Source organism: Neovison vison, chromosome X (genome assembly GCF_020171115.1).
Source record: "Neovison vison isolate M4711 chromosome X, ASM_NN_V1, whole genome shotgun sequence".
Classification (NCBI taxonomy): Eukaryota; Metazoa; Chordata; class Mammalia; order Carnivora; family Mustelidae; genus Neogale; species Neogale vison.
In genome coordinates this window covers 76,603,272-76,625,552 of record NC_058105.1, presented here as the reverse complement: position 1 = coordinate 76,625,552, position 22,281 = coordinate 76,603,272, and the positions used below count along the sequence as shown (strand labels likewise).

Below are 22,281 nucleotides of genomic sequence, written 5' to 3'. Positions count from 1 at the left end.
TGGAGAGGCAGGCAGAGAGAGGGAAGCAGGCTCCCCGCTGAGCAGAGAGCCCGATGCAGAACTCGATCCCAGGACCCTGAGATCATGACCTGAGCCGAAGGCAGCAGCTTAACCCACTGAGCCACCCAGGCGCCCCACCAATAGTTCATTTTTTAAAAGATTTTATTTTTTTATTTATTTGACAGAGAGACAGAGAGAGAGCACAAGTAAGCATAGCAGCAGGCAGAGGGAGAGAGAGAAGCAGCCTCTCTGCTAAGCAGGGAGCCTGATGCAGGGCTTGATCCCAGCACCCTGGAATCATGACCTGAGCCAAAGGCAGCTGCTTAACCAACTGAGCCATGCAGTTGCCTCCTAATAGTTCATTTTGCTTTTGTTTCCCTGTCTCTAGAGATGTGCTAGCAAAAGTTGTTGAGGTCAAATTCAAAGAGGTTGCTGTCCATGTTCTCCCCTAGGATTTTGATGGATTCCTATCTCACAATTTTCATCAATTTTGAGTTTATTTTTGTGTATGGTGTTAGAAAGTGGCCTATTTTCATTATTTTGCATGTGGCTATCCAATTTTCCCAACAACATTTGTTAAAGGGACTGTCTTTTTTCCATTGGATGTTCTTTCCTGCTTTGTCAAATATTAGTTGACCATAGAGTTGATGGTGCATTCTGCGTTCTCGATTCTGTTCCATTGATCTATGTGTCTATTTTTGTGCTGGTATGATCACTATAGCTTTGTAATATAACTTCAAGTCTAGGAATGTGATGCGTCCAACTTTGCTTTTCTTTATCCAGATTTATTTGGATCTTTGGGGTCTTTTGTTGTTCTATAGATATTTTAGGGTCGTTTGTTCTAGCTCTGTGAAAAGTGATGGTGGTAGTTTAATAAGCATAGCTTTATTAAGGATACCTTTTAAAAGTAGTTTAATAAGGATTAAACTTGTAGATTACTTTTGGTAGTATAGACATTTTCACAATATTTGTTCTCCCAATTCATTATCATGAAATGTTTATTTTTCTTCCATTTCTTTGTGTCCTGTTCAGTTTCTTTCATAAGTGTTCTATAGTTTTCAGAGCACAAATCTTTTACCTCTTTGGTTAAGTTAATTCCTAGGTATCATATCGGTTTCGGTGCAACTGTAAATGGGATCAATTCCTCAATTACACTTTGTGCTGCTTAATTGTTAGTGTATAGAAATGTAACAGACTTCTGTGTGTAGATTTTATATCCTGCCACTTTGTTGAATTCATGAGTCAGCACTGAATTTTTTACTGGAGACCTTGGGTTTTCTACATAGTGTATCATCTTCACATCGTGAAGATGTAAAATTTTAGCTTTTCTTTGCCTGTTTGGATGCCTTTTATTTCTTTCTGTTTTCTGATCGCTGAGGCTAGGACTTCCTGTACTATGTTGATTAACAGTGGTGAGATTAGACATCCCTGTAATGTTCCTGACCTTAGAGAAAAAGCTCTCTGTTTTTCTCTGTTGAGGGATGATATTCCCTGTGGGTCTTTCATATGTGAATTTGATGATGTTGAGGTATATTTCCTCTATCTCTACATTGTGGAGAGTTTTTTTTTTCAATTTATTTATTTTCAGAAAAACATTATTCATTATTTTTTCACCACACCCAGTGCTCCATGCAAGCTGTGCCCTCTATAATACCCACCACCTGGTACCCCAACCTCCCACCCCCCCGCCACTTCAAACCCCTCAGACTGTTTTTCAGAGTCCATAGTCTCTCATGGTTCACCTCCCCTTCCAATTTACCCAAATTCCCTACTCCTCTCTAATGCCCCTTGTCCTCCATGCTATTTGTTATGCTCCACAAATAAGTGAAACCATATGATAATTGACTCTCTCTGCTTGACTTATTTCACTCAGCTCTGTGGAGAGTTTTTAATCAAGAAAGAATGCTCCACTTTGTCAAATGCTACTTCTGCCTCAATTGAGAGGATCATATGGTTCTTATCCTTTCTTATCAATGTAGTGTATTACATTGATTCATTTGCAAATGCTGAACCACTCTTGAAGCCCAAGAATAAATCTCACTTGGCCCTGGTAGTAATCATTTTAATGGACTGTTGGGTCCCACTAGGTAGTATTTGGTGAGAATTTTTGCATCGATATTCATCAAGGATATTGATCTGTAATTCTCCTTTTTGGTGGGGTCTTTGTCTGGCTTGGGGTCAAGGTAATTCTGGCCTCATAGAATGGGTTTGGAAGTTGTCCTTCCATTGCTATATTTTGGAACAGTTTCAGAGGAATATATGTTCATTTTTCCTTAAATGTTTGGTAGAATTCCCCCGGGATGCCATCTAACCCTGGAATCTTTTTTGTAAGATTATTGATTACTGCTTCAATTCCCTTGCTGGTTATAGATCTGTCTGGGTTTTCTATTTCTTCCTCTTTCAGTTTTGGTAATTTATAAATTTCCAGTAATTCATCCATTTCTTTCAGATTGATTAATTTATTGACATATAGTTGCTCATAATATGTTCTTAAAGTTGTTTGTGTTTCCTTGGTGTGGGTGGTGATCTCTTCTCTTTCATTCATAATTTTATTAATGTGGACCCTTTCTCTTTTCTTTTTAATAAGTCTGGTTAGGGGTTTATTGATCTTATTCTTTCAAAGAAAGCAGTGCCTAAATTCACTGATCTGTTCTACAGTTTTTCTGGTTTCTACATCATTGATTTCTGCTCTAATCTTTATTATTACTTTTCTCCTGCTGGATCTAGGCTTTTAGGTCCAGCTACTTTAGGTGTAAGCTTAAGTTGTGTATTTGAGACTTTTCTTGTTTCTTGAGAAAGACTTTTACTGCTATATACTTCCCTCTTAGGACTGCCTTTGCTGCCTCCCAAAGGTTTTCAATTGTCATCTTTCCATTTTTGTTTCCATGAATTATTAAAATAATTCTTAAATTTCATGGTTGGCCCATTATTTTTTAGTGGGATGCTCTTTAACTTCAATGTATTTTTGTTCCTTCAAAATTTTCTTTTGTGATTAAGTTCAAGTTCTAAATCATTGTGTTTTGAGAATATGCAGGGAATAATCTCAGTCTTTTGGTACTGGTTGAGATGTGATTTGTGACCCAATATGTGACATATTCTGTAGAATGTTCCATGCGCACTTGAGAAGATTGTGTATTCTGTTGCTTTAGCTTGCAATGTTCTGACTATATTTGTGAAGTCCATCTGGTCCAATGTGTCATTCTAAAGCCCTCATGTCCTTGCTGATCTTCTCCTTAGATGATCTGTCCATAACAGTGAGTGGGGTGTTAAAGTTCCCTAATATTATTTGATTATTTTTGTTGAGTTTCATTAATTTTGTTATTAATTAGGAGTATAAATATTTGCAATTGTTATATCTTCTTTTTTGATAGATCCTTTTATTATAACATATAGTGTCTTTCTTCATCTCTTATCACAGTCTTTGGCTTAAAATCTCATCTGTCTGCTATAAGGATTGCTACTCCAGTTTTCTTTTGATGTTCATTGGCATGATAAATGGTTCTCCAAACACTCACTTTCAATCTGGAGGCATCTTTGGCTCTGAAATTAATCTTTTATAGACATCTGACACCCTATGTCTTTTGATGGAAGCATTTAGTTCATTTCCTTTCAGAGTGTCCTTGCCAGGGGGACTGACTTAGTCTAAGTGGCCACAGATAGATCAATGTGGCTGTTTTGCTGCCTGAAAGATTTCAGCATCTATGTGGGGAATGAAAATGGTGAAGCCCTGATCTCTAGCCCTGGAGCTGAAAGTCTGCTCACTCTACTTTTCAGGAAGCCCTCACAGAAAAAACAATCACTCTTGTCTCCTTGGTTTCTGACAGAACTCTGTGTTTATCCAGCCTGTGACAGTGTTTTTATCTCAGGCATAGGACCCGGTTTGAATTCCCAAACTTTAGCAATCCCCGAACCACTCCTCCAGGGTGGGGGAGGGTCTTGCTGCAGTTCATCCTATTCCTAGGCTCCTGCTCAGAGAGTAATCACTGGACCATACAGCAGTTCACATTTTATGACAACACTGAGCAGAAAGCGGGTGCTTGGACTCACTATTTTCAGTCAGCTTCCTTGTTCCAATGCTTAGAACTCTGCTGCACTCAGACATACACCTTCTTTTTGTGACCCCAAGGATCCTGAGACCAAACTGTCCCACCTGGGTCTCAACCCCACTTCACCCCCTAAGCACATATCACATGATTTGTAGAAGGTTCCAATTTTGCTTTGCTGCTTATAACACTTTCCAGTCCCCTATTTATAGATGCTCCCTCCCCAACACAGCTGTCCTTCTGATATATTGTCTCAGATTCCCATCTCTGCACCTCCTAACTTGCAAGAAGTGGTCAATTTTCTATTTGTACAATTGCAGTAATTCTTTTCTCTGATCTCTGGTTGATTTTGTAAGTGTTCAGAATGATTTGATGGCATCTAGCTGACTTCCAGGGACCAGATGAAATTAGAGTCCCCTACTACTCCACCATCTTGTCCTACTCCTGTCCTCAGCTGTAGGTTTCTTATATATACCATTTCTTATGTTGAGGTATGTTCCCTCCACACCATATTGCTGAGATTTTTTTTTATCATGAATGGAGCGAATTTTGTCTAATGTTTTCTGCTTCCATTGAGATCATTATATGAATTCTATCTTTCATTTTCTTTATGTGGTGTATCACATATCATGTATCTTTATGTGGTGTATCACATATGTGGTCTGATTTGTTTCTTCAGAATAAATCCCACTTGATGGTAGTTAGTGATCTTTTTAATGTATTTTTGAATGGTTTGCTAACAATTTGGGGAGGTATTTTAGACCTATCTTCATCAGGGACATTAACCTACATTTCTTTATTTGTATCTGATTTTGTATCTGATTTGGTAATGCTGGCCTTGTAGAATGTATTTGGAAGCCTTCCTTTGTCTTCTTTTTTTTGGAATAGTTGGAGAATAGGTAGTAACTGTTTTTTGAATGCTAGATAGAGTTCTCCTGTGAATTGATCTTGTCTAAAATTTTCATTTTTTGGTAGTTTTTTTTTAATTGCTTATTCAATTTTGTTACTAGTAATTGGTCTGTTCAGATTTTTTTTCTTTCTTCTTGAATCCTTTGGGAAGATTGTAGTTTTCTAGGAATTTATCCTTTTTTCCTAAGTTGTTCAATTTATTGACATATTTTTTGTGGTATTCTCTTATAATCCCTTTTATTTCTGTGGTGTCAGTTGTGGGAGGGGGACAAGATGCAGAGAAGTAGGAGACACTGTTTCAACTGGTCCCCTAAAGTGAGCTGATTATCTACCAGAACACTCTGAACATCCATGAAATCAGCCTGAGATGTAGGATTATACAATTCTGGATCTCTATGGGAGTAGAAGACTCCAGGTGACAGGAAAAGCAGAGTGGGAACGATTGGACTGATATCAAAAGATAAACAGAAGGGGGGTGGAGCCACTAGAAGCAACCCATTAGAAAGGGCACAGATTGCATGGATCACTGGGTGTGGTGCAAAAATAATGAATACTGTTATGCTGAAAATAAATAAAAAATAAAGAAAGAAAGAAAGTAAGTAATACCCCAATACGAGAGTGCCCTCTGATTGGGGACCAGCATTAATGTGGAGTCTGGTTAAAAGCACTAAAAAAGACCAAAGATCATAAGGGACCATAGGTGGAATTGGGCAGTCATGGGCAGAGGCTTAAGCCCATGAACCCAGGATGGCCACCGCAGGTGACCACCCCTGCCAGGGAGTGCAGCAAAGCCTCCAGGCAGTGGGCCCTGAGCTGCTCATCTGGCTTGTGAATGAGACAGTCTGGGTGCATTCCAACCAGCGCTCTCTAGATCCACAGCTTTTTGCACTCTACTCACTCACTGCACTGCACAACCAGGGCTTCAGCGGCACTCCACACCCTCCCTTGAGAGAGAACCATGTGGGCGCTAGCAGGTGGGCCCCCTAAGACTGGCCTAGAGTCTAAACACTCCCAGCCTGGATGGGCATAAAAATCTCAATGCGCTGTCTCTGCTTGGGATCTTTCATGCAGTCTGGACCTGCCCTGACAGCATCCCAGCAAAGGCAGCCACTGGAAGTGAGCTCCCTGGAACAATATCATGGTTTTAGTAGCACCGTGTGCAGAGATAAGCCAGAGCTCCTGCAACTCCTGAGAAAGTGGCTGTGGATGTGCTCTGCCAGTGGCAGGTAGCAGAGGGGAAGTCTGTGTGCTCTGGACCACCCAGAGGGGAATAGAGTAAGGCTTCTCTCTGAGACACAGCTCTGGGTGCAGCTTGCTTTCCACTAAACCTCTGAAGAACCAACAAAAGCCACCAGAGGGAAAACAAAACAAAACAAAACAAAACAAACAAAAAACCCACCAGAGAACAAAAGCCTGAAAAACCGTTTTCCTCAGAGCCCAGCCCCTTAATGGGGGCAGGAGGACTCAACCCAAGCAAGACTGCCCGAAAAACAACACAGCAAGCCCTTCCCCCAGAAAGCCAACCAAAAAAAAATGAGAGGACAACCACCACAGGGTCCCCATAAAACTGTAAAACCCCAATATCAGGGGAAAAGAAAATACTAAGCTCCAAGTATTGCCCTAAAACCTGTATACTTCATAGATACAACTTTTATTTTTAATTTGTTCTCACTGTTCTCATTCTTTTTAAATTAAAAAAAATTTTTGACCTATTTACCATCACAGTGAGAGGTTCAATACAACAAATTCCATAATAACCTTTTAACTTGAACTTTTTTTGATAATACACCTGTGTTTTTCCTTTGCTTTTCTTTTTTTTTTTAAATATTCATATAGAGATAAGCTTCAAGGTAGTCCTCTTTCCCCTCATATATATATATATATATATAAATATATATATATATTTATTATTTATATATATTTATATATATATATATATTTATATATATATATTTATTATATATATTATTTATATATATATATATATATATATAAAAAGTTTTAATCCCCCTTTATCTCTAGAAAGTTGAGTCCTTTAACAAAGATATCAAGATACACCCAGGAAGAATCAAAATAACCTTCCTCGCCCACACTGAGGATTTATAACCACCTTCCCATCTTTTTCTTCTGTCAGTGTTTCTGTGTTTTTGTTTTTGTTCTGGTAGTACATAAATCCTATACTTGGGCTTCATTTTGGCTGGGTTCTTTTTTTCTTGTCATTTACATTGTCTGTCTTTTTGTTTGTCCATTTTTGTTTGTATACCTTATAAATCTAATTGTTGGGGCCCATTCTGGATGGGTTTTCTCTGTGGTGTCATTTGTTACCTCTCTCTCATTTCCTTATTTTTTTTAAGATTTTATTTATTTATTTGACAGAGCGAGAGAGGGAACACAGGCAAGAGGAGTGGGAGAGGGAGAAGCAGGCTTCCTGCTGAGCAGGGAGCCTGATGTGGGGCTCAATTTCAGGACCCCGGGATCATGACCTGAGCCAAAGGCAGATGCCTAGCCAACTGAGCCACCCAGGTGCCCCTCTCTCATTTATTATTTCGTTTATTTTCCTTCCTCTTTTCTTTATTAGTCTGGCTAAGAGTTTACAATTTTTTTATCTTAAAAAAAACACACACTTCTTGGATTTACTGACTTTTCTTAGTCTCTGTGCCATTTATTTCTGCTGTTATCTTTATTCTTCCTTCTACTCACCCTGGCTTTGCTTGTTCTTTTTCTAGTTCCTTTATATGTAAGTTTAGAATGAGTTTTGTTATTTATTTTTTTTCTTGAGTCAGACCTGTACCACTATATATTTTGCTCCTAGAACTGTGTTCACTGTGTTCCAAAGATTTTGGATAATTGTGTTTAATTTTCATTTCTCTCCATGTATAATTTTTCTTTAATTGCTTTGTCAGCCCATTGGTTATTTAATATTGTGTTCTTTAGTCTCCACATTTGTGTTTTTCTTCCAGTTTTTGTATTGTGATTCATTTCTAATTTTATACTGTTATCAGAAGAAGATGCATGGTATGTTTTTCTTAAATTTATTGAGGCTTGAATTGTGACATAACCTGGTTTATTCTGGAGAACCTTCCATGTGCACTTGAAAAGAATGTGTATTCTGTTGTCTCTAGTTGGACTTCTGTATATATATCTATTATGTCTATCTGGCCTAATATGTCATTCAAAGATACTTTTTCTTATTGCATTTCTGCAAGTAGGCTGTTGAAGCCCTCTACTGTATTCTTTCTTTGTTTCCATTAATATTTACTTAATGTACTTTGATGCTCCAGTGTTGAGTGTGTAGATATTTACAATTGTTTTATCTTTTTTTGGATTACATCCCTTACATACTTTTTCAGTATGTATTGCCTCTTTTGTGCCTTGTTACAGTCTTTGCTTTTAAGTCTGTATCGGTGTATTTTTTTCAGCAGAAACTTTGCAGCCATAAGGGAGAAGCTTAATATATTCTGTGTGCGGAAGGGGAAAAAAATCTGCAGCCAAGAATACCCTATCCAGCAAGGCTATCAGCATAATAGAAGAAGAGATAAAGAATTTTTCAAACAAAAGTGAAGAAGTTTAAAACCATTAGACCAGCTCTACAAGAAATATTAGAGGGGACACTTTGAGTGGGAAGACCATAACTGAGCATATGAAAAGCAAGAAACACAAAAACAGTATAAATAACTTTTTCTGTAAAAATCAGCCAAAGTACTTACAAAATAAAAGGTGCAAAATATGGCACCATATTCCAAAAAACGTGAGGGGAGAAGAGTAAAAATAAAACAAAATTAAATTAAATCAAATTAATTAAATAAATAAAATAAAAAATAAAGTCCATTTTCTCTGATGTAAGTATTGGAACCACAGCATTTTTCTCTGCTTTCATTTGCATAATAAATGTTTTCTATTCCTTCACTTCAGTCTGTAAGGTGTCTTAAGGTCTGAGGTGAGTGTCCTGTAGCCAGCATATTGATTTTTTTTATTTTTAAAAATTTATTCTACCACCCTATGTCTTTTTCTTTCTTTTTAAAATACAAAACTCTGACTTTGATGACTTCAAATAGCAGTAGCATCTGCAGACACATTCATGGACACTAGCTCACATATACACACACCGTCTCATACACTCAAAGAATGTACAGGAAATTTGTATTAACATACAACAAATTTTGTAATATATAAAGAGAAAGGAACAAATTTTTCCCTTTAAGTAAAATAGAGATATTGCAAATGCATAAAATGATTTCCAGCATACTAAGCACTTAATACATATTCTCCCTTATTCCCCACAGAAAAGATTTAAAGAAAATATTGTTATCCTATTTTATAAGTGAGAAACTGAAACCAATAAATTTTTAATGACTTTCCCCAGTCAAACCCATTATTTTATTTATGAGTCACAAAAATACAGTCTTATTTGATATGGCCCACTAATTCCTCCTGGTGTCTTTCCTTTTTAAAATAGATATAGCTGGCTTAGAGAGGAGTAGGGAATTGGGTAAATTGGAAGGGGAGGTGAACCATGAGAGACTATGGACTCTGAAAAACAGTCTGAGGGGTTTGAAGTGGCGGGGAGGTGGGAGGTTGGGGTACCAGGTGGTGGGTATTATAGAGGGCACGGCTTGCATGGAGCACTGGGTGTGGTGAAAAAATAATGAATACTGTTTTTCTGAAAATAAATAAATTGGAAAAAAATAAATAAAATAAAATAATGTATTCGAATGTTAAAAAAAAAAAAAAATTGGCTCCTGCTGCAGCTAGCACTACAATAATGGGCTATCAGCTAAAGGTTTAGAACTTTTCCCATTACTTCCTCAATATGCATTCTTTTACATTTTTTATTTTAAAAAATTAAAAAATAAACTTTTTATTTAAATTCCAGTTAGTTAACATAGAGTGTAATCTTAGGTTCCAGGGTACAATTTAGTGATTCAACACTTATATACAGTACCCAGTGCTCATCACAACAACTGCACTCCTTAATTCCCATCACCTATTGAACCCATCCCCCCACCCACCTCCCATCTGGCAACTATCAGTTTATTCTCTATAGTGAAGAGTCTGTTTCTTGGTTTGTCGCTCTTTCTCTTTTTACACACCTACTCCTTTTTTTTCTATCAGTGAAATTATATGGTATTTTTCTTTTTCTGATTGACTTCTGATTTGACTTATTTCACTTAGCATGATGCTCTTTAGCTCCATCCACATTGTTGCAAATGCCAAGTTTTCATTCTTTTTTTTAAAGATTTTATTTATTTATTTGACAGAGAGAGATTACAAGTAGGCAGAGAGGCAGGCAGAGAGAGAGAGGAGGAAGCAGGCTCCCCGCTGAGCAGAGAGCCCGATGCGGGACTCGATCCCAGGACCCCAAGATCATGACCCGAGCACAAGGCAGCGGCTTAACCCACTGAGCTACCCAGGCGCCCAAGTTTTCACTCTTTTTAAAAAGATTTTATTTATTTATTTATTTGAGAGAGAGAGAGATGGAGAGAGAGAGAGATTGAGTATGAGCAGGGGGAGTGGCAGATGGAGAAAGGGACTGCCCAATGTGTAGGGGGCCCAATGTAAGCCTTGATCTGAGGTCCCTGGGATCATGACTTGAGCCACATTTTTAACACAATGCTTAAAAAACTGACCTACCCAGGTGCCCCAAGATTTCATTCTTCTTGATGGATGAATAATATTCCATTGTGTATATATCCCACATATTCTTTATCCATTCATCAGTCCATGGACACTTGTGTTGTTTCCATAATTTATCAATTATAAATGATGCTACTATAAACATCAGAGTGCATGTATGCCTTTGAATTAGTATTTTTGTATTTCTTGAGTAAATATTTAGTAGTGCAATTGCTGGATTGTAGGATAGTTTTATTTTTAACCTTGTGAGCAAATGCCATACTGTTTTCCAGAGTGGTTGTACCAGTTTGCATTCCCACCAAAAGTGCAAGAAAGTTCCCCTTTATTCACGTCATTGCCAACATCTGCTTTTTCTTCTGATTGTTGATTTTAGCCACTCTGACAGGTGTAAGTTGATATCTCATTGTAGTTTTGATTTGTATTCCCCTGATTATCAGAGATGTTGAGCATCTTTTCAAGTCAGTTGGCAATCTGTAGGCCTTCTTTGCAAAAAGTGTCTAATGGTGACTTCTGACCATTCTGACCATTATTCATTTGGATTACTCATTTTTGGGGTGTTGAGTTTTATATAGTTTTTTTTTCAATTTATTTATTTGAGTTTTATATAGTTTTTATAAATTCTGAATACTAACCCTTTATAAGATATATGATTTACAAATATCTTCTTCCTTTCCATAGGTTGACTTTTATGTTTGTTGATTGTTTCCTTTGCTGTGCAGAAGCTTTTATTTTGATGAAATCTCAATAGCTTGCTTTTGCCTCTGTTTTCCTTGCCTCAGGAGATGTATTTAATAAAAAGTTACTAAGGCCTGTGTCAAAGAGATTACTGCCTGTGTTCTCTATGATTTTAATGGTTTCCTGTCTCACTTTTAAGTCTTTCATCCATTTTGAGTTTATTTTTGTGTATGGTGTAAGAAAGTGATCCAATTTCATTCTTTTCCATTTTGCTGTCTGGTATTCCCAACCCCATTTGTTGAAGAGATTATCTTTTCTCATTGAATATTCTTTCCTGCTTTGTTGTAGATTAATTCACCATATAGTTACGGGATCAATTCTGAACTTTCTATTCTGTTCTATTGATCTTTTTGTCTATTTTTGTGCCAGTTCCATACTGTCTTGATTACCACAGCTTTGTAATACAACTTGAAGTCTGAAATTGTGATGCATCAAGCTTTGCCTTTTTTTCTTTTCCTTCAAGTTTGCTTTGTCTATTCAAGGTCTTTTGTGGTTCCATACAAATTTTAGGTTTGTTTTCTCTCTATGAAAAAAAATGCTGTTCATATTTTGGTAAGGATTTTATTAAATGTGTAGATTTATTTGGGTAGTACTGACATTTTAACAATATTTGTTCTTTAAATTTATGAGCATGGGTGTCTTTCCATTTCTTTGTATCCTCTTCAATTTACTTCATCATTTTAAGGTTTTCAGAATAAAGATCTTTCACCATTTTGGCTAGTTTCATTCTTGTGTATCTTCTTGTTTTTATTGTGTGTGTAATTGTAGATGGCATTGTTTTCTCTATTTCTCTTTCTCCTGCTTCATTATTGGTTGATAGAAAAGCAAGAGATTTACAAAAAAAAAAAGAAATGCAACAAATTTCTGTAGGTTGATTTTGTATCCTGAGTCTTTACTGAATTTGTCTACCAGTTCTAACAGGTTTTTGGTGTATTCTTTTGGGTTATTCTGTAGAGTATCATATCTTATGCAAACAGTGAATGTTTTACTTCTCCCTTGATGATTTGGATGCCTTTCATTTCTTTTCATTTTCTGATTGCTGTGCCTAGGACTTCCAGTACTATGTTAAATAATAGTGGTAAGATTGGTCATTTCTGTATTGTTCCTGACAATAGAGGAAAAGCTCAGTTTTTTTTTCCATTGAAGATGATATTAGCTGTGGGGTTTTCATAGATGGGCTTTGTTATGTTGAGGTATGTTCCTTCTAAACCTACTTTATTGAAGGGTTTTTTTTTATCATGAATGGATGTTGTATTTTATCAAATGTTTTTTTCTGTATCTACTGAAATGGGTTTATGGTTCTTATCCTTTCTTTTATTAATGTGGTATGAGGCATAAAATATTTTTATTATATTTGTCTCACTTAGATCTCTGGTCATGGCCTTATCTTGTTGTTTCATTTGGGAAGAATTCCTCCTTCTTGGCATTTTGTCTAAGTCTCTACCTTGTGATTGGAGACAAGATGGTGGAAGAGTAGGGGACCTCATTTCATCTGGTTCCCTGCATTTAGACAAATAACTATCAAATCATTCTGAACACCTATTAATTCAACCTGACATGTAGTAAAATAATTGCTGGACTTCTACAAATAGAAAACTGATAACTTTTGCACAGTAGGAAGTGTGGAGAAGTGAATCCAAGAATGAATATATATATATATATATATATATATATAATCAGCAGGGAAGGGAGCCTCTATAAACCCACTACCAGAAAGTGATATAACCCCAAGTACAATATCAGTATCTTTAGAATCTACTCTAATGTGGGACTTCTCTGAAAAGGGCTCAGTTCTCTGAAAGGTGCTCAGTTGGCAAAGTGGAGCAGAATCCTAGGTGGTACTAGTGTGGTCTCAGGATCCCTGGGGGGTAGAACAGAGATGCCTGAGCCAGTGTTATTCCTATGTACTGGACGTGGGAAGCCAGTAAGGGTCAGTGAGTCCAGGAGGGGATCTCAGCTCATTCACCATAAACCATGACCAACACCACAATCAGGCCAAATCTTTATTCCAGGGCCTTACAAATTAAAGAAAATTGGCAGACCTCCACCTTCCTCCCTGGAGGGATGGCATGGAAGCATGAACCACCAGTCTACCACTTCCTGTGGGGGGCCCCAGCAAAGGACAGAAAAGCAGGCCCTTCTGCCTTCCCCTGGGAGGATGGATGCAGGCCCACACTGCAGACATCTGCACAGCTTGGCACACACAAAAGTGAAGATTGTTTGTCCCTGGGGGTTTGCTGAGGAGAGAGGACTGTGGTCTCTCTGCTCTGGGGCTCAAGATCCAGGCAGAGCCATTTTTGTTTTCATCCTCTAGAGAGGCACAGAAGCCCTGCAGGGTACAAAAGCTACATAGAGGAACCAACAGCAGTAATTACACTGAGCCCAGGGCCCCAGCAAGGGGCGGTGCAACTCTGCCCAAGCAAAGATACCTGAGAATCAGCAGAGCAGGTCCCTACCTAAGAAGACCAGCTGAAACAACAGGGGAACACCAAGTTTACTGAACACACAGGACTGCAAAACTCCAGGGCTAGGAGAAAATAATATATTGAATTCAAGGTGTTTCTCTTATAATTCATTTATGTTTCCACTTAAAATTTTCCTTTTCTTTTTTTTTTCCTTTTCAATTACTTTCCTATCAACTTTTTAAATCATTTTTAATGGTCATTTTTTACATTTACATTTTATAGATATATTCTTCAGTTTTGGCTTCCTTTTACTATGTTCACTTTTTATTTTTGTATGTGTATTATTTGCTTTCTTTACAATTTTGGGGTTTGCTCTATTCTAACAAACAAACCAAAATACACCAAGGACCAAGTGGATAATGCTGTACTGTCCACCTGGAAAATTATATTCTTTCTTCCCGCCCACCCATCCACCTTTTTTTTTTTTTAAATTTCTGACCTGTTTGGATTTATCTAGTGTGTATTTTCCTTGGGTCATGAGTAATATTTTTAATTTTGTTCACTCATTTATCCATTCTTCTTTGGGAAAAAATAACTATAAAGAGGAATTCACAATAAAAGAAAGAAACAGAGGTAATATTCTCTGCCACAGATCTAATTGATACGGATATAAGTAAAAAGCCAGAGCCGGAATTCAGGATAACAATTATAAAGTTACCAGCTGGGCTTGAAAAAACATAAAAGACAGCTAGCGACTGTCTTAGTGCAGAAATAAAATTAAATCAGGTCAAAATTAAAAATACTCTAACTGAGATGCAGTCTAAATCAGTTAGGAACACTATATCATACTTAAAGTGTCTATCCAATAAGAAAAACTAATAACTATAAATATTTATGCTCCTAACTTGGGAGCAGACAGTTATATCAACCAATTAATAACCAAATTAAAGAAACACATTGATAATCATATAATAATAATAGTGAATTTTAACATCACACTCACAGCAATAGACAGATCATCTAAGCAGAAGATAAACAAGGAAACAAGGGAATTGAAAGGCACACTGGACCAGATGGACTTCATAGATACATACAGAACATTCTGTCCAAAAGCAGCAGAATGCACATTTTTCTCAGGTGCACATGGAACATTCTCCAGAATGGATCACATACTGGGTTGCAAATCAAGTCTCAACTGATATGAAAAGATTGGGATTACTCCCTGCATATTTTCAGAGCACAGTCCTTTGAAACTTGAACTCAATCACAAAATGAAATTTGGAAGGAACTCAAATACTTGGAGGTTAAATAGCATCCTAGTAAAGAATGTATGGGTCAGGGCACCTGGGTGTCTCAGTGGGTTAAAGCCTCTGCCTTCAGCTCAGGTCATTATCTTGGGGGGTCCTGGGATCAAGCCCCACATTGGGCTTTCTGCTCAGCAGGAAGCCTGCTTCTCCCTCTCTCTGCCTGCCTTTCACCCTACTTGTGATCTCTCTGTCAAATAAATAAATAAATATTTAAAAGAATGTATGGGTCAACTAGGAAATTAAAGAAGTTTTTTTTAAAAAATCATGGGAACTCATTTTATGAGGCCAGCATCACCTTGACCCCAAAACCAGACAAGGGTCCCATCAAAAAAGAGAATTATAGACCAATATCCTTGATGAATACAGGTGCAAAAGTTCTCACCAAAATACTAGCCAATAGGATCCAAAAGTACATCAAAAAGATTATTCACCACGACCAAGTGGGATTTATTCCAGGGCTGCAAGGTTGGTTCAACATCCTCAGATCAATCAATGTGATACAATACATTGAAAAAAAAAAAAGAAAAGAAAAAACAAGAACCACATGATACTCTCAGTAGATGCTGAAAAAGCATTTGACAAAGTACAGTATCCCTTCCTGATCAAAACTCTTCAAAGTGTAGGGATAGAGGGCACATACCTCAATATTATCAAAGCCATCTATGAAAAACCCACAGCAAATATCATTCTCAATGGAGAAAAACTGAAAGCTTTTCTGCTAAGGTCAGGAACACGGTAGGGATGTCCATTATCACCACTGCTATTCAACATAGTACTAGAAGTCCTAGCCTCAGCAATCAGACCATTAGAAAAAAATTTAAAGGCATCCAAATTGGCAAAGAAGAAGTCAAACTATCACTCTTTGAAGATCATATGATACTCTATGTGGAAAACCCAAAAGACTCCACTCCAAATCTGTTAGAACTTGTACAGGAATTCAGTAAATTGTCAGGATATAAAATCAATGCACAGAAATCAGTTGCATTTCTCTACACCAACAACAAGATAGAAGAAAGAGAAATTAAGGAGTCAATCCCATTTACAATTGCACCCCAAACCATAAGATACCTAGGAATAAACCTAACCAAAGAGGCAAAGACTCTATACTCAGAAAACTATAAAGTACTCATGAAAGAAATTGAGGAAGACACGAAGAAATGGAAAAATATTCCATGCTCCTAGATTGGAAGAACAAATATTATGAAAATGCCTATGCTACCTAAAGCAATATACATATTTAATGCAATTTGTATCAAAATCCCATTCATTTTTTTCAAAGAAATGGAACAAATAATCCCAAAATTTATATGGAACCAGGAAAGACCTCAAATAGCCAAAGAAATATTGAAAAAGAAAGCCAAGTTGGTGGCATCACAATCCCAGACTTCAAGCTCTATTACAAAGCTGTCATCATCAAGACAGTATACTACTGGTACAAAAAAAGACACATAGATCAATGGAACAGAATAAAGAGCCCAGAAATAGACCCTCAACTCTATGGTCAGCTAATCTTTGACAAAGCAGGAAACAATGTTCAATGGAAAAACGACAGCCTCTTCAACAAATGGTGTTGGGAAAATTGGACAGCCACATGCAGAAAAATGAAATTGGACCATTTCCTCACACCACACACAAAAATAGACTCCAAATGGATGAAGGACCTCAATGTGAGAGAGGAATCCATCAAAATCCTTGAGAAGAAAATAGGGAGCAACCTCTTCGACCTCAGCCATAGCAACTTCTCCCTAGGAATATTGCCAAAGGTAAGGGAAGCAAGAGCAAAAACAAACTATTGAAACTTCATCAAGACCAAAAGCTTTTGCACAGCAAAGGAAACACTTAAAAAAGCCAAAAGACAACTGACAGAATGGGAGAAGATATTTGCAAATGACATATCAGATAAAGGGCTAGTATCCAAAATCTATAAAGAGCTTATCAAACTCAACACCCAAAGAACAAAGAATCCAATCAAGAAATGGGTAGAGGACTTGAACAGACATTTCTGCAAAGAAGACATCCAGATGGCCTACAGACACATGAAAAAGTGCTCCACATCATTTGGCATCAGGGAAATACAAATCAAAACCACAATGAGATACTACCTCACACCAGTCAGAATGGCTAAAATTAACAAGTCAGGAAATGACAGATGCTGGTGAGGATGCAGAGAAAGGGGAACCCTCCTACACTGTTGGGAATGCAAGCTGGTGCAACCACTCTTGAAAACAGCATGGGGGTTACTCAAAAAGTTGAAAATAGAGCTACCTTATGACCCAGCAATTGTACTACTAGGTATTTACCCTAAAAATACAAACGTAGTGATCCGAAGGGGCATGTGCACCTGAATGTTTATAGCAACAATGTCCACAATAGCCAAACTATGGAAAGAACCTAGATGTCTATCAACAGATGAATGGATAAAGAAGAAATATATATATATTTATATATATATAAATAAATATAAATATATATATATATATATATATGAAAAGAATAAATGAAACAAGATGAGATAGGTAGGGAGACAAACCATAAGAGACTCTTACTGTCACAAAACAAACTGAGGGTGACCGGGGGAGGGGGGGAGGGAGAAGGTGGTGAGGTTATGGACATTAGGGAGGGTATGTGCTATAGTGAGTGCTATGAAGACTGTAAACCTGGCAATTCACAGACCTGTACCCTAGGGCTAATAATACATTATATGTTTATAAAAGAATAAAAACAGTCTGAGGGGTTTGAAGTGGCGGGGGGGTGGGAGGTTGGGGTACCAGGTGGTGGGTATTATAGAGGGCACTGCTTGCATGGAGCACTGGGTGTGGTGAAAAAATAATGAATACTGTTTTTCTGAAAATAAATAAATTGGGGGAAAAAAAGAATAAAAAATAAATTTAAAAAACAAAAAAAAATTCTACTTAAAAATTATGGAAACTATTGAGAATTAAAACACATCTGTTCAAGGGGCGCCTGGGTGGCTCAGTGGGTTAAAGCCCCTGCCTTCGGCTCAGGTCATGATCCCAGGGTCCTGGGATCGAGCCCCGCATCAGGCTCTCTGCTCAGCAGGGAGTCTTCTTCCTCCTCCCTCTCTCTCTGCCTGCCTCTCTGCCTACTTGTGATCTCTGTCTGTCAAATAAAATAAATAAAATCTTTTTAAAAAAACACATCTGTTCAAAACCTTTGGGATACAGCAAAAGTGGTCTTCATGGGACTGCCTTTCTAATAAAAAGAAAACTCTAATAAACTCTAATAAGTAGAACTCTCTCTATAAATGAGAAAAGTCTCAAATATACAACCTAACACTACACCTAAAGTAGCTGGAGAAAGAACAATAAATAAAGCCTAAACCAAGCAAAAGATGAGAATTAATATTAGAGCAGAACTCAGTGAAATAGAAACCAGAAGGACATTTGAATACATCAATGAAACTAGAAGCTTGTTCTTTGAAAGACTGAACAAAATCAATAAACCTGTAGCCAGACTTATCAAAAAGAAAATAGAAAGGACCCCAATTAATAAAAACATGAATGAAAGAGGAGACATCATGACCAGCAACAAGGAAACACAATTTTAAGAACATATAATAAGCAACTGTATGCCAACAAATTAGGCAATCTAGAAGAGATGGATGCATGCCTGGGAACTTATAAACTAAGAAAACTGAAACAGGAGGAAATAGAAAACTTAGGCCCTAACCAGCAAGGAAAATGAAACAGTAATAAATAATCTCCCAACAAACAAGAGTTCTGGGCCAGATGATTCCCAGGGGAAATCTACAAAATATTTAAAGAATAAATAATACTTATTTTTCTGAAGCTATTTCAAAAAATAGAAATGGAAGTAATATATCCAAACTCATTCTATGAGGCCAGAATTGCCTTCATCCCAAAACCAGACAAAGACCCCAGCAAAAAGGAGAATTGCAGACCAATATCCTTAATGAACATGGATGTCAAAATACTTCCAAGATATGAGCCAATAGGATCCAACAGCACATTAAAAGCGTTACTCGCCAGGACTAAGTGGAATTTATTCCTGGGCTGCAAGGGTGGTTCAACATTCACAAATCAATCAATGTGATATATCACAATAGTAAAAGAAGGGGCAAGAACCATATGATCTTCTTATTGATGTAGAAAAAGCACTTGATAAAATATAGCATCCTTTCTTGATTAAAACTCTCCACAGTGTAGGGATAGAGGTAACATGCATTCATATCATAAAACTCATTTATAAAAAGCCCACAGCAAATATCACTCTCAATGGGGAAAAATAGAACTTTTCCCCTAAGGACAGGGACATGAAAGGGATGTCCACTTTCATCTCTGTTGTTCAACATAGTACTAGAGGTTCTAGCCTCCACAGTCAGACAACCAAAAGAAATAAAAGGCATTCAAATTAGCAAAATAGAAGTCAAAGTCTCACCCATCACAGATGACATTGATACTTTACATGGAAAACCCAAAAGCCCCCCCCCAATTGTGAGAACTCATACAGCAATTCAGCAATGTGGCAGAAAATAAAATCACTGCACAGAAATAAGTTGCATTTGTTTACACTAACAATGAAAGGTAAATTAAGGAATTAATCCTATTTGCAATTGAACCAAAAAACATTAGATTTTGGTTAGGAATAAACCTAACCGAAGAGATAAAGGATCTGTACTCTAAAAGCTACAGAACACTTATGAAAGAAATTGAGATAGACATGAAGAAATGGAAAAACATTCCATCTTCATGGTTTGGAAGAATAAATATTGTTAAAATATATATGCTACCCAGAGCAATCTACACATTCAATGCAATTCCTATCAAAATGAGATCAACATTTTTCACAGAGCTGGAACAAATAATCCTAAAATATGTATGGAACCAGAAAAGACACAAATAGCCAGAGGAATGTTGAAAAAGGCAACCAAAACTCATGGCATCACAATGTCTCACTCACTTCAGGCTATATTAAAAGGTTGTGATCATCAAGACATTATGGTACTGGCACGAAAACAGAGACATAGTTCAGTGGAAGAGATAGAGAACAAGAAATGGAGCATCAAATCTATGGCCAACTAATCTTTGACAGAACAGGAAAGAACATCCAATGGGAAAACAAACAGACTCTTCAATAAATGGTGCTGGGAATATTGGACAGCCACATGCAGAAGAATAAAACTGGATCAGTCTTTTAAACCATATGCCAAGATAAACTCAAAATGGCTGAAAGGTCTAATGGTGAGACAGGAATCCCTCAATATCCTAGAAGAGAACACAGGCAGCAACTTCTTCAATCTTGGCCACAGCAAGTTCTTGCTAGACACCTCTCCAAAGTCTAGGTAAAAAAATAAAAAATGAAATTTTGGAACTTCATCAAGATAAAAAGTTTCTGCACAGCAAATGAAACAGTCAACTTTTAAACTTTTTAGTAGAAGCAAACTACAGAATGAGAGAAGATATTTGCAAATGACATACCTGATAAAGAGTGAGTATCCAAGGTCTATTAAGAACTTCTCAAACCACTCACTGGATAAAAAAAAATAATTGAGTCATGAAATGGGCAGAAGACATGAACAGACATTTCTCCAAAGAAGACATATAAATAGCCAGCAAAGACGAGAAAATATGGTCCATATCACTTGCCATCAGGGAAATACAAATTGAAACCACAATGAGCTACTACCTTAAAGCAGTCAGAATGACTAAAATCAATGAGACAGGAAGCAACAAATGTTGATGAGAGTGTGGAGAAAGGGGAACTGTCTTACACCATTTGTGAGCATGCAACTTGGTAAAGCCACTTTGGAAAACAGTATGGAGTTTCCTCAAGAAGTCAAAAATAGAGCTACCCTATGGCCCAGGAATTGTGCTTTTGGGTATTTACCTTAAAGTTACAAATGCAGTGATCTGAAGGAGCACCAATACCAATGTTCATAGCAGCAATGTTCACAATAGTCAAACTGTGGAAAGAGCCAGGATATCCAAAAGCAGATGAATGGTTAAATAAGGTGTAGTATATATACACAGTGTAATATTACTCAACCTCCAGAAAGGACATTTACCCTTTGCATGGATGTGGATGGAACTGGAGGGTATTATGCTGAGTGAAATAAGTCAGTCAGAGAAAGAAAATTATCATATGTTTTCACACATTTGTGGGATATAGGAAACAGCCCAGAGGATCATATGAGAGGGGAGGGTAAAGTAAATTGAAGTCATCAGAGAAGGAGAAAAACCATGAGAGACTCTTAAATGTAGGAAACAAACTGAGGGTTCCTAGAGAGGATGTTAGTGAGGGGATGGAATAATTTGGTGATGAATATTACAGAGGGCATATGATGTGATGAGCACTGGATATTATAACAACTGATAAAGTGTTGAACACTTCATCTGAAACTAATGATGCACTAATATGTTGGCTAATTGAATTTAAGCTAAAAAAATACAAATCCATTACATTTTCAAGTTGTGCTTTAGTATCAGTAAGTTTGATTTGCTGACTCTAATTGTCTTCGTTGGTATCAATTTTCATGTAAACGACAGTCAAGCCTTAAAAGCAGGTATGCATGGATAAGTAAATAAATAGCTCCACACTGAGGAAATAAGAAGAAGAAGAAGGAGGAGGAGGAGGAGGAGGAGAAGAAGAAGAAGAAGAAGAAGAAGAAGAAGAAGAAGAAGAAGAAGAAGAAGAAGAAGGAGAAGAAAGAGAAGAAGGAGAAGAAGAAAATGGGGAAGAAGAAGAAGGAGGAGGAGGAGGAGCAGGAGAAGGGGAGGGGGAGGAGGGGGAGTAGAAGAAGAAGAGGAAGAACGCTAGGAATAAGCACCAGCTTCTTCAACTTTGTGCCCTCCCAGTTGCATTGCCATTTACTTTTGAAGCAAATCCTAATTAAAATGACTGAATCATTAATCAAAATTATTGCTAGAAAGGCTCTGCAGAAAAATTTTAAGTGCTCAGTGCAGTACATCTCTGGTCCATTCCACTTCTTCAAAGCTTAGCATTTTTTTAGGTCTTTTTTTTTCCAATTTATTTATTTTCAGATAAACAGTATTCATTATTTAAAGCTTAGCAATTTTAAGACACAATTTCTAGCCAGAATAAGGACAAATACCAATGTACTTCCCACTTCAAGATAATTCCTATCACATGGTTAGTTTCTTGGAAATTTCTTCCTGCCCTGTAGCTACAGCAGAATTTCTTGTATTAATATAAATCTAGGGGCGCCTGGGTGGCTCAGTGGTTTAAAGCCGCTGCCTTCAGCTCAGG

The 22,281-nt window shown here is 37.2% G+C and overlaps 1 protein-coding gene across 1 annotated transcript in view; it reads left to right on the top strand.

Annotated features, from left to right (window-relative positions):
- ZC3H12B (zinc finger CCCH-type containing 12B) overlaps positions 1 to 22,281 on the top strand; it is a 219,965-nt gene that overhangs the window by 151,122 nt on the left and 46,562 nt on the right. The gene's annotated exons all lie outside the window — the stretch shown is intronic.